The sequence below is a fragment of the Triticum dicoccoides genome, chromosome 1B (assembly GCF_002162155.2).
Source record: "Triticum dicoccoides isolate Atlit2015 ecotype Zavitan chromosome 1B, WEW_v2.0, whole genome shotgun sequence".
Lineage (NCBI taxonomy): Eukaryota > Viridiplantae > Streptophyta > Magnoliopsida > Poales > Poaceae > Triticum > Triticum dicoccoides.
This window is the reverse complement of record NC_041381.1, coordinates 538,963,358-538,978,491: the sequence shown is the minus strand read 5'-3', so window position 1 is coordinate 538,978,491 and position 15,134 is coordinate 538,963,358.

Sequence of the window (15,134 nt, the reverse complement as noted above, 5' to 3'; positions counted from 1 at the left end):
TCACCTCAGTCACAAGTCCTTGAAGGAGTTCCAAACTCTTATGTACTACAACACGTCCACGACCACGTTTGAGGAGAGATGGCATGCATTTTCCAAAAGATGACAGTCGGAAAAAATAGTAACATGGTTGAGACGGATGTATAATAAGAGGAGACTATGGGCCGCGGCTTATCTGACAGAGGGGTTTTGGCTTGGCATGAAAAGCAACCAGAGGAGTGAAAGTCTAAACTCATGCCTTCACCTCCACCTAGATTGTGAAATGACCCTGGTTGATATGATTTTGCACTATGAGAATCCCGTTGTACGTATCCGTGAGAACAAGGCGCGATATGACTACACGGCCTCACAGAGTTTACCGGTGCCAGTTACTAGCTCGAGGGAACTTGAGATAGCTGCTTCTCACGTCTTCACTCCAGCAAACTTCTATATGTTGCAAGATGATCTTAGGAAAATTGGCAGCCTGGAGATTGTAGAAATAAAGCTCGGAGACGGATCACAATAGTACATCGTGGCCTGGAAGAATAACCGGAAGAGCCGTTTTTGGGTGGAGTATACACCAGTAAATTCTGCAGAAACTATAAGGTGCAGCTGTAGAAGAATGATTCGAAAGGGTCTACTTGCAAGCATATATTCCATGTACTGAAGTACTTGAATATATATGAAATACCAAAGTGTTTAGTTCTTGTGCGGTTCACGAAAGACGCAAGGTTGGGACTGCCCGCAAGGTGCACAAGCAATCTGTTGGGATTTGGATGGACTGGGGCAGCTGAAGGAATGAAATATAGCCAGGTCAGTGTGTTGGCTTCAGAAGCTATGCATGCGTCATGCAAGCACCCAGCTTTGTGGGATCAGTTACAGGAGAGTTTAAAGGCCGCGATAGCTAAGAGCCATCAGTATGATCAGCTAAAGGAAAATTTGAGTAAGAAAACGGCTGATCTTAGTAGGTGTGCAATTGAATATGTGACGATGGTGAAGGCAACATAGTTGAAGTTCCAGATCCTATTAAAGTATCAACAAAAGGTGCAACTAAGGTAGATGAGAACCGCCCTATGTCGAAAAATGGTAGGCCACTTTTGTACGACGAATCAGAATCAGGTGCGGTGCATGCAAATTGCTAGGGCACATTAAACACAGCAAGAAATGCAAACTAAATAAAAAGTAAGTTTTTGTACGCATTGTAGGTTATAATTGTTTTTAACTTGTCATTCATTAACTTTTCCGATGTGTTATCTTGTGCAGAAACATGGTGGATGAAGAAGAGTAGAACACTTGCTAGAGTTATGTACGAATGAATCCAATTATATAATAGTGAGGTGTTTACAATGTGTTACTGCATACATGATATACTCTTGCAAGAGGCCAGGACCTTGAGATAGCGCTTGTAGCATATATGGACTAAACAGGAGGCGATTACTAAGGACTTTAATCATGGAAACTAGATAGCATTTTAGCCTTTGTAATGATGGCATCTTTTGTGTTGTCCACTCAAGTTATATTATATTAGAAAACTAGATGATACCCCGCACGTTGTTGCGGGAATGTTTTGCAATATATTCATAGAGAATTGGTTACGTGGAACATGTATATGTTGTTGCGGGAATTTATTGATTGCATGTTGTGGTGGACCTTTCTCCATGCATGTTGAATGATTAGGTGTCATACTTGCATGTTATGAGAAATAGGTTAGTGGGGGCTACTTATTTAGATATAGAAGATGTAATTATGTGTGGTAATTTTTTTTTCAATCCTCTGGTTTATTTACCGAAAACCGACACACTTGGCTCTAGAGTGTAGACTTGGTACCGAAAAACCCACCATTTTCCGTGCAAAAAGATAAGAAAAACCCACCATTTTATGGCTTGTTGTGTAACTCGGGCCGCTTGTTGCGATGACGTGGAGGGGGGGGGGGGGCGACGGATGCTGTTAGACGGCGCGACACACGGCCACTCCCGTTGCCGAGCCCATTTAATTTTCTTATTTTGATTACAACCCGTTTAAATGGGCCGCGCTGGCCACCTGGTCAAGACGGTTCTTCCCTCGCGATCTCCACGGTTGTTCTGTCTATCCACTGCGACCGCCACCGATCCATGTCTTGCCGCCGGTCGCGTTACGCCATGGTTTCATGGAGCGACGAGTCGAGCTCTTCTTCGGACGGCGAATCCGTGACTAGCCTGTAGGTACGCTCCTGCTATATAGTCTCTAGATAGTGCTAGGCTTAGGGTTAGGGTTCTTCATTTCCGGTATTTAAGACAAGGCGTTGATTTGTGCATTATCTCTGTTGTTTAGCTTCCTACAACTATCCCTTGCTATGAATGGAGTGGCATTGCTCACAATCTGTCTTCTCGTTGTCTGCATCGAGAACCTTGCGTCAGGCTAGTTGCTTTTGATTCCTTGGACACTGGCAGACGTTTTCTTGCATGTGGTCAGAAGGTATGTTGTTCCGTACTGTAAATATATGTTTACATTAGCTCGTGCTCGATTTACTTCGCAGTAATCCATTGTTCTGCCCATAATTGCATACAATTTCAATTAATTTGTGCATTTACAAAGTCCGTATTTATGCTGTCTTTTTTACGGTCTAATATTTGTTTTAGCCCATAATAGCATATACTTAATTGATCCATATATATAGGGCTTGACTATTCTGCTACCAGTAACACAATATTATTCTATTACCCTCGCTCCCTATAAGGACGCGATGCGCTGACTACAGTAGAGACTCGCCAACCCGCCTCCTAACGCCGGGGGCAGCCGTCGCGGGAGAGCGAGCGATGGCGACAGCCGGAGCGAGGGAGCCCGTGGCGCCGTGACGGGTCGCTCTTCCGACCCACGAGCCGCCGCCGGCCGGCCGTCCACATGCCTCCCCGCCGACAGGCTCGCCTCCTCTTGTCCCGGACGAATCCCGCAACCCAATCCCACCACCCCGAGCGCGCCGCCGCCCCCAACCCCGCCGCCGCGTGCCGCCGTCCCCAACCCACCCACAGCGCGCCGCCCACGCAGGCGCGCGTCGCTATTCCCATCCCTATCTCCGCGCACCGCCACCCCCAGCCGGACCTGACCCAATCACATCGCCATGGCGCGGTGTCTCCATCTCCCGATGACGGAGCAGCACCTTCCCGACGGCGCGCCTACCACTGCCGACGAGGAACTCTGCCCCAAGCCTCCTCCCTCCTCCTCACGTCCGGATGGGCAAGATCCAGCCGCCGCTGAAGCCTATCCCACCGGCGCAGCTCCCCATCGCCATTGCGCTTCTCCTTCCCCGCGTGTCTCCACTTCCCCTTGCTGCTCGGATTGGTGTGCCGCGGTGCCGCCACTCAGGTCAATTTCATTCCTTCAGCCCTGCATCTCCTTGATGGCTTGTTCGGTCACTTCTACATAATCAGTTCTTTGACATGTGTGTTGCACGGTAGGTGTTTGCAGTAATGCTTGAGCACAGCACCAGCCGCCGCCGCGGTCATTGCGTCCCTGAACTGCCACGCGCCGCCTGCAGCCTTGCTTCTTCCCCTGTCTTCTGCCCGGGCGAACCCCTTTTTGTCCTCCCAGGCACAGCTGCAACCTCCTTCTCAGTCCAAATTGAGCGCTGGTTGTCGTACAAGTTGAATCCCGGCTAGTCTTCGCCAAGGAAGCCATCCTCCCTGTTCTGAACTACCAACAGCCTCTGCAAATGTGTACAAAATTCAAGGTTTGGCCCATGTTTGCTCTGTTTCTGAATTTGAGTATGATTAGGTAGTGTCATTCGTTCCCCATTACTTCTCTGAATCTAAAGAATTGATCTAGTTTCAGGTGGATGTTATGGTTATCAGTGAAATGTGAATTGCTAGGAATGTGTAGCATGATCTAGGATAAAATGTTTATATGCTATTGTTGTGCTGATTGTAAATTACCCAGCAAAAACATTTTTTATTCCCTGGATGAAGAACATTTTGTTCCCTAAGTGGAAAGAATTTTTGTTCCCATGATATGTACTACTGTTGGTAAATGAGTCGAGAACTTTTTGTTACTCTGCGTAGAAATGTTTATCACATAGCCAGTAATTAAAAGAAAGTTCAGTTTTTTATATTGTTAAGTTAAGTTCTAAATTTTAGTTCACTTCAATTAAGCTCACTTCTTGTTTATGTTCAGTTCAATAAAACAAAAAATTGAAGGTCAGATATGGCACCAAGATAAGTTAGAAAAAATTATTTCAACATAATGCAATTTGGAGGAACGACAGCGCCCAGGCCATTCACAGCCGCCACCCCACTCTGTTCACCACCGCCAACTGAGGCCGTTCAACGACGTGCCGGGCAGAGGTTCGTTTGCCCCATTGATTCATTCAAAAAATAAAAAAGTTGGGAAGCTCACGGGGACACTCTATAAAAAGTGTTCAATATAGAAGTTCAAATAATTTTTTTCTGCTACTGAAACCAATTATTTGACAGGGAGTTCAAACTTTCTTACATGAGCTATGTTACAGCTTGTAGATTCAGATTGTCGGAACAAGTTCTCATACACGCCTTTTGGCTCTGTTACAACTTGCTAAAAGGGTAGAATGTTATTGGTGTTGCAAAAATATCATATGCTCTCAACTGAATAAGAAGTGTGTAGCGCAAGTTCAGGTATAACTACTGCAAGAGTTCAAAAATCTAAACGAACAAAGCTCTAACCAAAGTTCAAGAATTTTTTCCTTCATAACTTAGTTTTCTTTTGGTTAATTTGTTGTTCTGGGCAGTACAGATGTAGAGTCTTGTGTAGTACATGTGTGTATTGTACATTGTATATTGTTATCACTTACCATACCATCATGGACAGAAATAAGAGAGATACATAGAGTCGTTCTATTAATCAACTTGCTAGCAACACTAGATGCATTTCATCTTTGCAAAAATGTGATATATTTCGTGCAATTTCTGAATGATTTGATTTCAATTTTGAGCTATCATGCAACTTAGTTAAAACATGCATTTTAGTTCAAACACTAAGTTTTGGACCATAGAGTTCATGTTTTAAAAATTTGTATAAATTCCAAACAGTCTGTAAATTCCCATCGAGTAGGTGCGCGTATTGAGCGGCTACTGAACTTGTGTGGCTGCTGCTTTTGGACTGCCCAGGAAGCACGTCATTATAGATGGCAAAAATTTGTAACCTATATAACTCCTGTTTGTTCTGACTTCTTGTTTCTCTACAGCGGCCAAATCCCAGCACACCTGATAGTTCAAACTTACACCTGGCCTGCGACCAACTGCACCGCCTCTATAAGCTCCTCGGGAATGACTTGGTAGTAGCTGGGACCCCCCTACAGCGGAAAAATCCCGGTGCACCCAGCCGCCGCTCGTGATCCCCGCTCCTTCAGCTCGACTTCGCCGGTGCCGTCAGTCCACAGGAGTAGGAGCGGCATGCCCGGCAACAAACAAGACATAAGGTATGTGCTTGGAAATTTAAAATTCTGTATACATTTGCCTAAGTTAGCTTATCCTCCCATTAGTCTTATGATTTAGACTAAATTTCAGCCATGATTTAGACTTTCTTTTTGCAATAAATAAGTTCACTATCTCAGTATAATTAGTTGACCATCTCAGTACAACTATTATTGGGTGTGCCAAAACTAGATGCTTGACTGCCTTATTATTATCACTAGTGCTTTGTGTATTCAGATTGCTCCTTCAGTCCAACCTGACCCCCGCGTCCCACTCAGCCATCCGGTCTGACATCATGTTTGTATTCTTCTTCGCCTCTCACTCCGCAGGATTTTTGCCCATTTTCAGTTCTACACTAACGCCGCTTCTAATGGGTGTGTGTGATTATTGGTTCGTGCTTGTCTTCGTCAGCGCTAGGAGGAAATTTTAGAAAAAAATGTGTTAATGGAGATGCATGGGAGTTGTGCCTCTTAGGTGTTTTCTTTTATAACTTACGACACCAAGGTGGGGGGAAATTTTGTTCTTCAGTTATACAGAATTATTCATTGTTCATCAGTTGCTTATAGGATGGTTTCCTTGGAGAAACATCTCTACTGAATTAGGTGTTGAAAATGTTTTCTTGTAAATGTTTCAGTGGGGGCTCAGTTGCTGCTCTAAATCGAACAATTTGGAGGAGGAATGCGTGAGAAACAAGTCTCCCAACGATGGCAAGGTTAGCCATGTATTCCTATTCTTTGAGTTGTCTCTGTTTCAACCATACAATTCAGCTAGCATAAGGTGGAAAAGGCAAAAAGAGTGGAGACACTGAAATTCATATTTGCCATAGTGATAAACAGTCAGAACCTTACGGTCTTGCAACATATTCAGGATCAATATTCTACTCCAGTTAGATTCTATGTAAATCCTATTAGTCATGGTTTGTCTCAAAAAAAATTATAATGAGGACATAAATAAGTGAGTGAGAGGATTTCATATTATAGAAGTAAACAATCCTTGAGAAGGAATTAATTTCTGACTTTCTGTCCGTTATTTTTTCTTAGGAAGTTAAACTAAAAAATAATTCAAGAGCGATTAGAGGAAGTGTCAGATACATTTACGGGGTAGTCATTTTTTGAACTCTTTGCTGCGAAATTCTTACGTTTCGAATGGAATGGTTAGCATGCATCCAGGCTTATGTATAGCAAGATTGTATATATGGTGTTGGAGATCACAATAACGCATGCACTGTAGTGTCCACTTGTTGGCACTTCCCATCTCCTGTATTTTTCCGTCTCTAGCTCAGTCGATTGTGCCTTGCTAATGCACTTTTATTATTTGATGAAACAAATAAAAACGCCCTGCTGGTGCGTGTGAATTGAGGCAAATGATGCACTGGTTTTGTGCTTTGCTCACTCCATTGCTGCACTGGTTTGTGCCTGGGAATAGAGTATGTTTATCAGTCCAACATGCATTCTATTCATAAAAAGAAAATGTAAAATGATAGTTTGATGTGTGTGTGTGCAAGAGACGGAAAATTTGTTTTGAATTAAAAACAAATTATCAGTTCGAATTAAAGAAAATGATCAGTTTCAATTAAAGAAAATGAACAGTTTGAATTAAAGATCCGTTCAAATTAAAAACAATGATCCGTTCATATTTAAAACAATGATCAGTTTGAGTTAAAAACAAGAAAGAAAAAACGGCTCCGAAAAATATAAACATGGTAGTCTGAACAAAAACAATGACCAGTTTAATGTTTCAAAAAAGGTTTGAATCTAAAAATCCAGCCACCACCTCGTCGCCGTCTTCTCCCTGACCCTTGTTGTTCCCTAGCCCTGCCTCCCATGCACCGTCAGAGGGCGCCGCGCGGGTCATCCTTGCTCCTCCCAACATATAAGCAACTGATGAACAACTATTATTGGGTGTGCCAAAACTAGATGCTTGACTACCTTATTATTATCACTAGTGCTTTGTGTATTCAGATTGCTCCTTCAGTCCAACCTGACCCCCGCGTCCCACTCAGCCATCCGGTCTGACATCATCTTCGTATTCTTCTTCGCCTCTCACTCCGCAGGATTTTTGCCCATTTTTCAGTTCTACACTAACGCCGCTTCTAATGGGTGTGTGTGATTATTGGTTCGTGCTTACAATGGATCTCTGCTTCCGGCCGCGGTGGGAACTCCAGGTATGCTACTCGTATTTTGCCATGCTGGGCACCAAGCAGGGCACATGAGGAAGATTGCTCTGCTTTTGTAGTTACTGTGCATCTAGTTAGCTCCTGTGCATCTAGTTTGTTGGGCAAAATGAAAATTACAGTTGAAGGAAAATTGAGGGTTAAAGTTCAGAGGCGTTTGAATAGAAGTTTTTATAGTGTGGTAGCAGAAAAACATAGGGCAGGTCTTGTAGTTTTGAACTTTTGAATGTGTATGTCAATTTTCAGTCAAGTAGCTTTTCAGATCAAAAATGATGTACCGTTAGTCGCTATATTGCTCAGTTCATGTGCAACCATTGGAGGAGTTCAAAAAATCAGAACTCGTCCATTTCCATAAAATTCTGTAAGCTTCATGCGTGTGCTGCTAAAATCTGAAATATTTTTCCAATCATACTAGTACTGATGCAATCACCTAAATACGTTGAAGAAAAAAAAACTATAAGTTTGGTGTGTGTGTGTGTTGCACTAATGTCAGTACTAATGGCGGTTTGTGTGCAGTGCTAATGGTAGTATGATGGATGATAGACTACAGAAATTATTGTTGTGTGTGTGATGGATGATACCACTTGCTTTTCATAACATAAAAGATATACATTAAATGTTTGGATTGACGAGGCCATGTCCGCCTCGGCTTTCTGGGATCTTGAACAATGGAATGACGATACACACTGAAATGGCGTAGAGAATTCTGAATGCTCACAGTTGCTACTTGCTAGGGCTGATAGTAGGCTTATTTTCGTTATGCCACTTGCTACTTGTAGTTATCATGGGTGCCCGCTAGACAGGTTGTTTTTGTTAACATGATATTGGTCAATCAATTTTACAGATCTCTTATTGGAATTGGGGTTGCAACTAAAGTAGCAAAAAAATGATACTAGCCAATTAATTTTACAGACCTCTTATTGGAATTGGGGCTGCCTCATGCTCCGGCGTCGCCCTCCGCTGCCTCAGCACGCAGGTTGTTCACCTTCGCCACCCCAGGCCGCTCACCAACACCACCAGTGCCCGTTCAAATGCCGCCCCAACAACCCCATGCGACTTTGTTTCTCTCAACTTAAAAAGCGGTTCAGCACAGTGCATGTCAGACATTAAAGCAATATTCTGTAGTAGCTTCAGAAAATGCAAATGGTCATGTTTCCACAAGACTGGCAGAACACTGCCAACTGAACTGAGCACTGGCGGAACTGTGAAGGTTCGTTCTATAAAATTGCATCAGTTCGCTAGCAAAATCAAAATCGGTTCATCTTCCCTTTGCCAATTGAATTGAACGCTGACGGACATGTGCCCAAAGTTGAAGCAAAGGAGATGAGATGCTACAAAAAAGGTACACATGCTAACAGTAGTTTTACCTTCCAGCCTTTACTCCGCTCTTGTCTGAAGTTTCTGAAAGCAAACCATTAACTTGAAACACCCCACCTCTCCAACAGGTCTAGCCATAGCTGCAGGTAGCAGAGGATAAAAAATGCATGTATTAATTGGAACAAATCACACATAGGCTATGGGCTACGGATCACACACGCATATTAGCAAAATGTGCTATAGATTAGATCAATTGATACCTCCTAGTGTAGTATTTCTATAACTGTATTTGGTCTACACTTATAGGATTTAGGGAAGTACTGCAAAAACATCTTGCATTTAGTTATAGAGGTAGTATCTGATAAACAACATCAGTTCTCATATAAAAATAAAAGTGTCTTAAGTCCGATGAATATAGGTAGTGCAGTATCTGTTACTGAGTTAGTGTGATGAACCGTCGCCACCAAATAATTAGTGGACTGACCAACCTTCGTGAGGCGAACGTCCCCGCCTCCCACCTCCGACAATGTGCCACGCCCTTGCCTCCCACCTCCGGTGGCGGACCATGGATCTGCCTCCGCAGGGGCGGCCACCGGTGGGAAAGCGGAGCATCGGCAACAACCACCTCCGCCTTCCTGCTCCTCCCAGCCGCGCGGCGACCACCTCTGTCGCGCTGAGTTCCCAGCTGCATGCATTCAGGAGCAAGAAAAATGAGAGGTTAATTGTCCGTCCACACTGCCTCTCCTCCCAACTCCACACCAGTTTTATCACAAAAAGCAGAGGATGTCTATTTTATTTCCTGAAACACAAAATAGGTGTTCTCAGTTCAGTATGTGAGCTATCTCAAGTTCTTGGAAAACATATAAAACAGTACGGTGTTTGTGCAAAAAATTCAGACTGTTTTCTAATTATACAGCAGTTTACTATATGGTAGAATTGTAGTTGTTCAGTAAAAAGGTTCACTACCCCACCCGCCACCGTCGCTCCTCCGGTCCGGCGAGACCAGCACTGCCCTCGACTCTGCAACACATCTCTGCTCCCATGCATCTTAGGTCAGCGCCACAGGCCTTCCTCCTTCTGTCGTTCCTCCCAACCCCCTCATCTCTTCGAGGTGCTCCACTCGCTGCCTTGTACTTGACCTTCCCACTCCTCCACCCCTGCACTGCCGCTCCCTCCTGCTGTCTCACCCACAAGCTAGTCAACTGGAAGATCTACGTGTCATCAGTCCAACTTCTTGCCCCGCCGACGGTCACTCAAAATGTGAGTTGCAGTACAACTTGAGCTCGATGAGAGGGTGATAAATTGAAGAAGAATCAAGGTCGTATGTGTGATGTGTCATTGATCTTTCTATGAACAATGCTTTCTCTGCCATGGACGGATGTCTTCTCTGTAGATAAGGGCATACGACACTCTGTTCTCTGAAGGTGCTTGTTGATATGCCAATGAGAACATGTACATTTTTCTATAGGTTTTCTTGTTGATTTATGAGGGATACCACAAGTTCTATTTACAGAAGTTGAACTACAGGATATGAAGTTTGATGGATGTGGAGGTTCTTTTGACCTTGAAATTTATATGAGTTCAGCTTTTACTTGATTTTCAGTTCAAAAATTGCATTCTTTTCAGTAAATCAACTTTAAGATGCAGAACATCAAGGAAATCTTGAAAATTATTTGTGCACGCTATGTCTTTTTCTTATGCTTACAAGTATTCTGCACTCATACTGTTATGCATAAGTTCATGTCGCATGTGGAGTTTCAGGTATATGCAATTGAATTAGAGCACCATGCTCTCACCCATGTAATTTGTAGGGAAAACATAATAAGTTCTAAGAACATAAATGTAGAAGTTCATATTTTGAAACAAATGAAGTATTTCAAAGTACAGAACTTCTATTTAGGTTTCTTTTGTGTAATTTCTAATGTTACTGTGCATGAACTTGTCATTATTTTTACATGTTTTACATGATTATTATGGTCATTTCGACCTTCACAAATTTCATTTTCTTTTTTCCGTTCATCTTACAGGTCGAAGGAGCTCCCTTCAGTTCAATGGATGCAACAAAATAATCCATGTTGCCTACTAGAACTTGCGTGTGTGCTGGTGCATGCCTGGTGCCTGATGCGGCGTGCGAGCATGTACACAAATTGAACTGAATGATCTCCAGTAAGTGAACTCAATGATCTCCTGTATCTGAATGACGGGGGAGATGCATCATGTACAAAAAATGGTAGGATCTTGAGGTGTTGCTGCTACTTCTTTCTTCTCATGCCCTACTGTTGCTCCATTCGATTCCATGCTACTTGTATGAAAATAATGGGATAATTAGATTTATGCCCCTAGTTGTGTCCCACTCGTCTGTTTTACCCCTAATTCCCAAAAGTCTCCGGTTCTGTCCAAGTCACTTTGCTCCTCTTATGCTTTTGCCCTTTGACCGTTTGACCGTCAGTTTGTAAACTTCATAACTAATTCATACTAAATCAGAAAAATGCAAATAAGATACCAAAATGTTCAGAAAAACATCACTTATATGTCAGTGTCATTTGCATTCATGAAAAAAGTGTTGGAAAGTGCCCATCCGAGTTTTAGTTCTTATGCTACCACCATGAATAGTAGAATCTAAAAAAGTTTAAAAAAATTCAAAAAAAATTTGGTGGCAAAGAATGACAAATGTTTTAAGTGCTTGCCAAGTTTCATCAGGGAATAACATTCGTGGGTGCCGCGGCAAAAAACACAATCAGCACTCCAAAATATATTATTTTTTTGCCACGACTTCCATGAATGTCGTTCCCTAATGAAACTTGGCAAGCACTTAGAACATTTGTTGTTCTTTGCCACCATATTTATTTTGAATTTTTTCGAACTTTTTTAGAGTTTAGTATTCATGGTGGTACCAAAAGAGCTAAAACTCGGATGTGCACTTTCCAACACTTTTTTCATGAATGCAAATGATACTGACATATAGGTGATGTTTTTCTGAACATTTTGGTATCTTATTTGCATTTTTCTGATTTAGTATGAATTAGTTACGAAGTTTTCAAATTGACAGTCAAACGGTCAAAGGGCAAAAGGATAAGAGGAGCAAAGTGACTTGGACAAAACTGGTGACTTTTGGAAATTAGGGGTAAAACAGACGAGTGGGACACAACTAGGGGCATAAATCTAATTATCCCGAAAATAATTGATGGTCTAGATGCTTGTTGAAATGCTTATGAGAACCAATTTTTGTTGTTTGGTATTTTGTATAATAGGGCAAAGAAAGGATACCCTATGAGGCCTCTTGCCAAATAGATTTATTAGAAGTTCCATTTTTCCAGCAAGTGTATGGTCAGGTTCTCTTGAAAAAATGTTATAAAAGACACAGGTGCTGCAGCGGTGCCGCCACACCTTTGGTTTCTTGTTGGTATATTTTCCATATGATCTGCAGCAGTTCTTCAGTGCGCGATTCGACAAAAGACCATCAGTTCAATTACTAAATTACTAAATATTTTTTTTGGTTCAGTTCAGTTACTAAATTTAGTTCAGTACAAATCTTGTTATAGTTACAAATCAGTTCAATAGTTATAGTTTCGGTTTAATTTAGGTTAGTTCAATTACAAGCTGGTGTTTAGTTCCTGATGGCACTAAGAATCTTCAGAAGTTACAGGGACCGACTGACGGCACTCCTTCTCTTTTGTGTTTTGAAACATTTCTAGAACTAAAGTTGTATGCTAATTAACTTTGTCAACAATCAAGAATTCAAACTATTGAAGACATATTTGGCCGAAGATATATATTGGCACCATGAGTTCTAAAATACTGATGTTGGAGCTCCTGTAGTATTTCATTTCTTAGGTTGCTTTGTTCAGAAAAATGCCGCCTGTGTCTTCATTGCACAAACTTTTTTTAGAAATGCTGGAGACTTTGTTTTTAGTGTCAAAATTTTAGATCATATTCAGTCCGGTGAAGTACTAGTTGTTTCATCTCTCATTGGAGTTGTTTAATCATGTTTGAGCCTTCCATACTGTGAGTAGCATGCATATTTGTTTAAACAATACCGGCTTCGTTTGTTGCCAAAAAAATAGTAAAAGCTCTGCTCTCTTTTCTCTCTCAAGTATCAGTAGCATAAGTCTATGTGCCTCATTCTTTTTCTTTGAAGCTTTATTTCAGTTGGCAGCTTCGTCCTCTTTTAAACTGAAGTTTTCATTCAAGTAGTACATCCACAGTAGCTAGTACAGAATGCAGAGTAGTGGATACAACTACCTAGTAGAATACTATAGGCAAGCAGGGACGTTCGATGCTACTGGATTGGGGACAGAGGAGTTAAATTAAGCCCCTCACTTCGTTTCTACAAATCAGGGGAGCTAGATCCCTGCTTCAGTATATGACTTGTACAAGAAAACATACACTAAGTGTAGCAGTTCACTATGTATTTATATCATCAGTTCGTTAACAAATCAAAGAAAAAGTTTTTGTGCGTGTGATTATTCCTGTGAGCGCCAATGTACTTAAATGTTTACTTTGTGCTTCCATGTATGTTTTTGGCAGTACAAATACATCATCATACTAAGTACTTATGCGGTCGGGGTTGAGGACATCCTGCTCAACAGTATAACTTAACTTCTTGTTTTGTGGCCGGTCGCTCAAGGAGCTGTGCTCAATAGTACAACTTCTTGTTTTGTGGCCAGTCGCTAAGGAGCTGAGTTCAAAATGAGAGAAGTCTAGAATATCGTCACAAAACACGCTCAGTATGTGAAAACACGCTCAGTACAAAACCATACATACATCCGTTCAAGTACTCTTTTTCTCGAACATATATTCTTCCGTTCTAGAAAGAAAAATGGTTGAATTAAAAATATTGATCAGTACAAGTTAAAAATGGTGGTCCGTTCGGAATAAAAGAAATGATAGAAATTCAACTTGTAAAAGTTCAAGCAAAAAGAAACCCATGCAATTCAAATGAGAAAAGTACAAGTCGTAAAATAAGAGAAGTACAGAACATCATTGTAAAAATAGTTTAGTTCAAAAAAGAATAAAAAACATTTTCTTTTTGAAAAAAAATATCATTTAGTTCGATGACATAAACCATGCAAGTACAGGGGCGACGATACAATAAACGATTGAAAACTTACGAGCAAAACAGAGCAAAGTCTAGTTAGTGAAAACACGATTAGTACAAACCCATGCAAACATCAGTACAAGTACTCTTTTTAGGAACCATTCAAAATTACTCTAAAAAGTTAGCTCAGTACAAACATACACATATATCAGTACGACTATTCTGTTTTTCACACGAGAAAACCGCAGAATCCGTCATGCCGTATTCCAAATTACTCTTAAACAGTTGTGAAGTAGAGAAAACGTTCAACATGACTAGGTTTCGCATTTTCGATAGCTGTCCAACGGTATATTATTTGCCCCATTTCGATAAACTTTTTTTAAAAAACCGCGTTTAAAACCAATTTTAACCGTCTTTGAATTCGTATTTAAACCATAAGGAATTAGAAAAAACTTTCTATACGCAAAAGTTGCGCATTTTCCATAGCTTTCCAACGCCGTATCATTTGCGTCAATCCGACAAACCGTTTGCAAAAAACAGTGAAAAACATTTCGCCCAGAATTTCACCGTTTTTCAAATTACTTTTAAATCATATAGAATTTGAAAAAAATAGTAGATATATGGAAGATGCGCCTTTTCACAAGCTTTCCAACGCCATCTCATTTGCTCAATTCCGACAAACCGGTTTGAAAATTAAGTCCAAAATACAATTCGCGTTTTCGGTTTTGAAAAAAACGGTTTTTTCAAAACTGCTCTTAAATCATAATTTTTTTGCAAAAACAAATTATAAGATTGTAATGTGGATGTCAAGAGCTTTCCAACGATATATTACACGTCCCGTTTCGACAAAAAAAATTGCAAAAAAATTTAACAACAGAAGACAATTTTTAACAACAACAGAAAGCATCAGTTCAACCGCTCGATTTTCATCAGTTCAATCGCTTGAATTCATCAGTTCAAGTAGGGTAACAAAATAATATTCTGTTACGCGTAACAGAATAGCCCAGATGTGTATATATATATAGGACAGAATATTACCCTCGGTCCCTATAAGGCGCGGCCGGCCCAAAAAAAGAAAACTACCCTGATCCCCCCGCAGATCCTTCTTACCCCGTGCCCACCGCCGCCCGACCTCCTCCCCACCACGCCGCCGGCCGGCCTCCCCCCAGCGCGCCGCCGGCCGGCCTCCTCCCCCCCCGCGCCGCCGGCT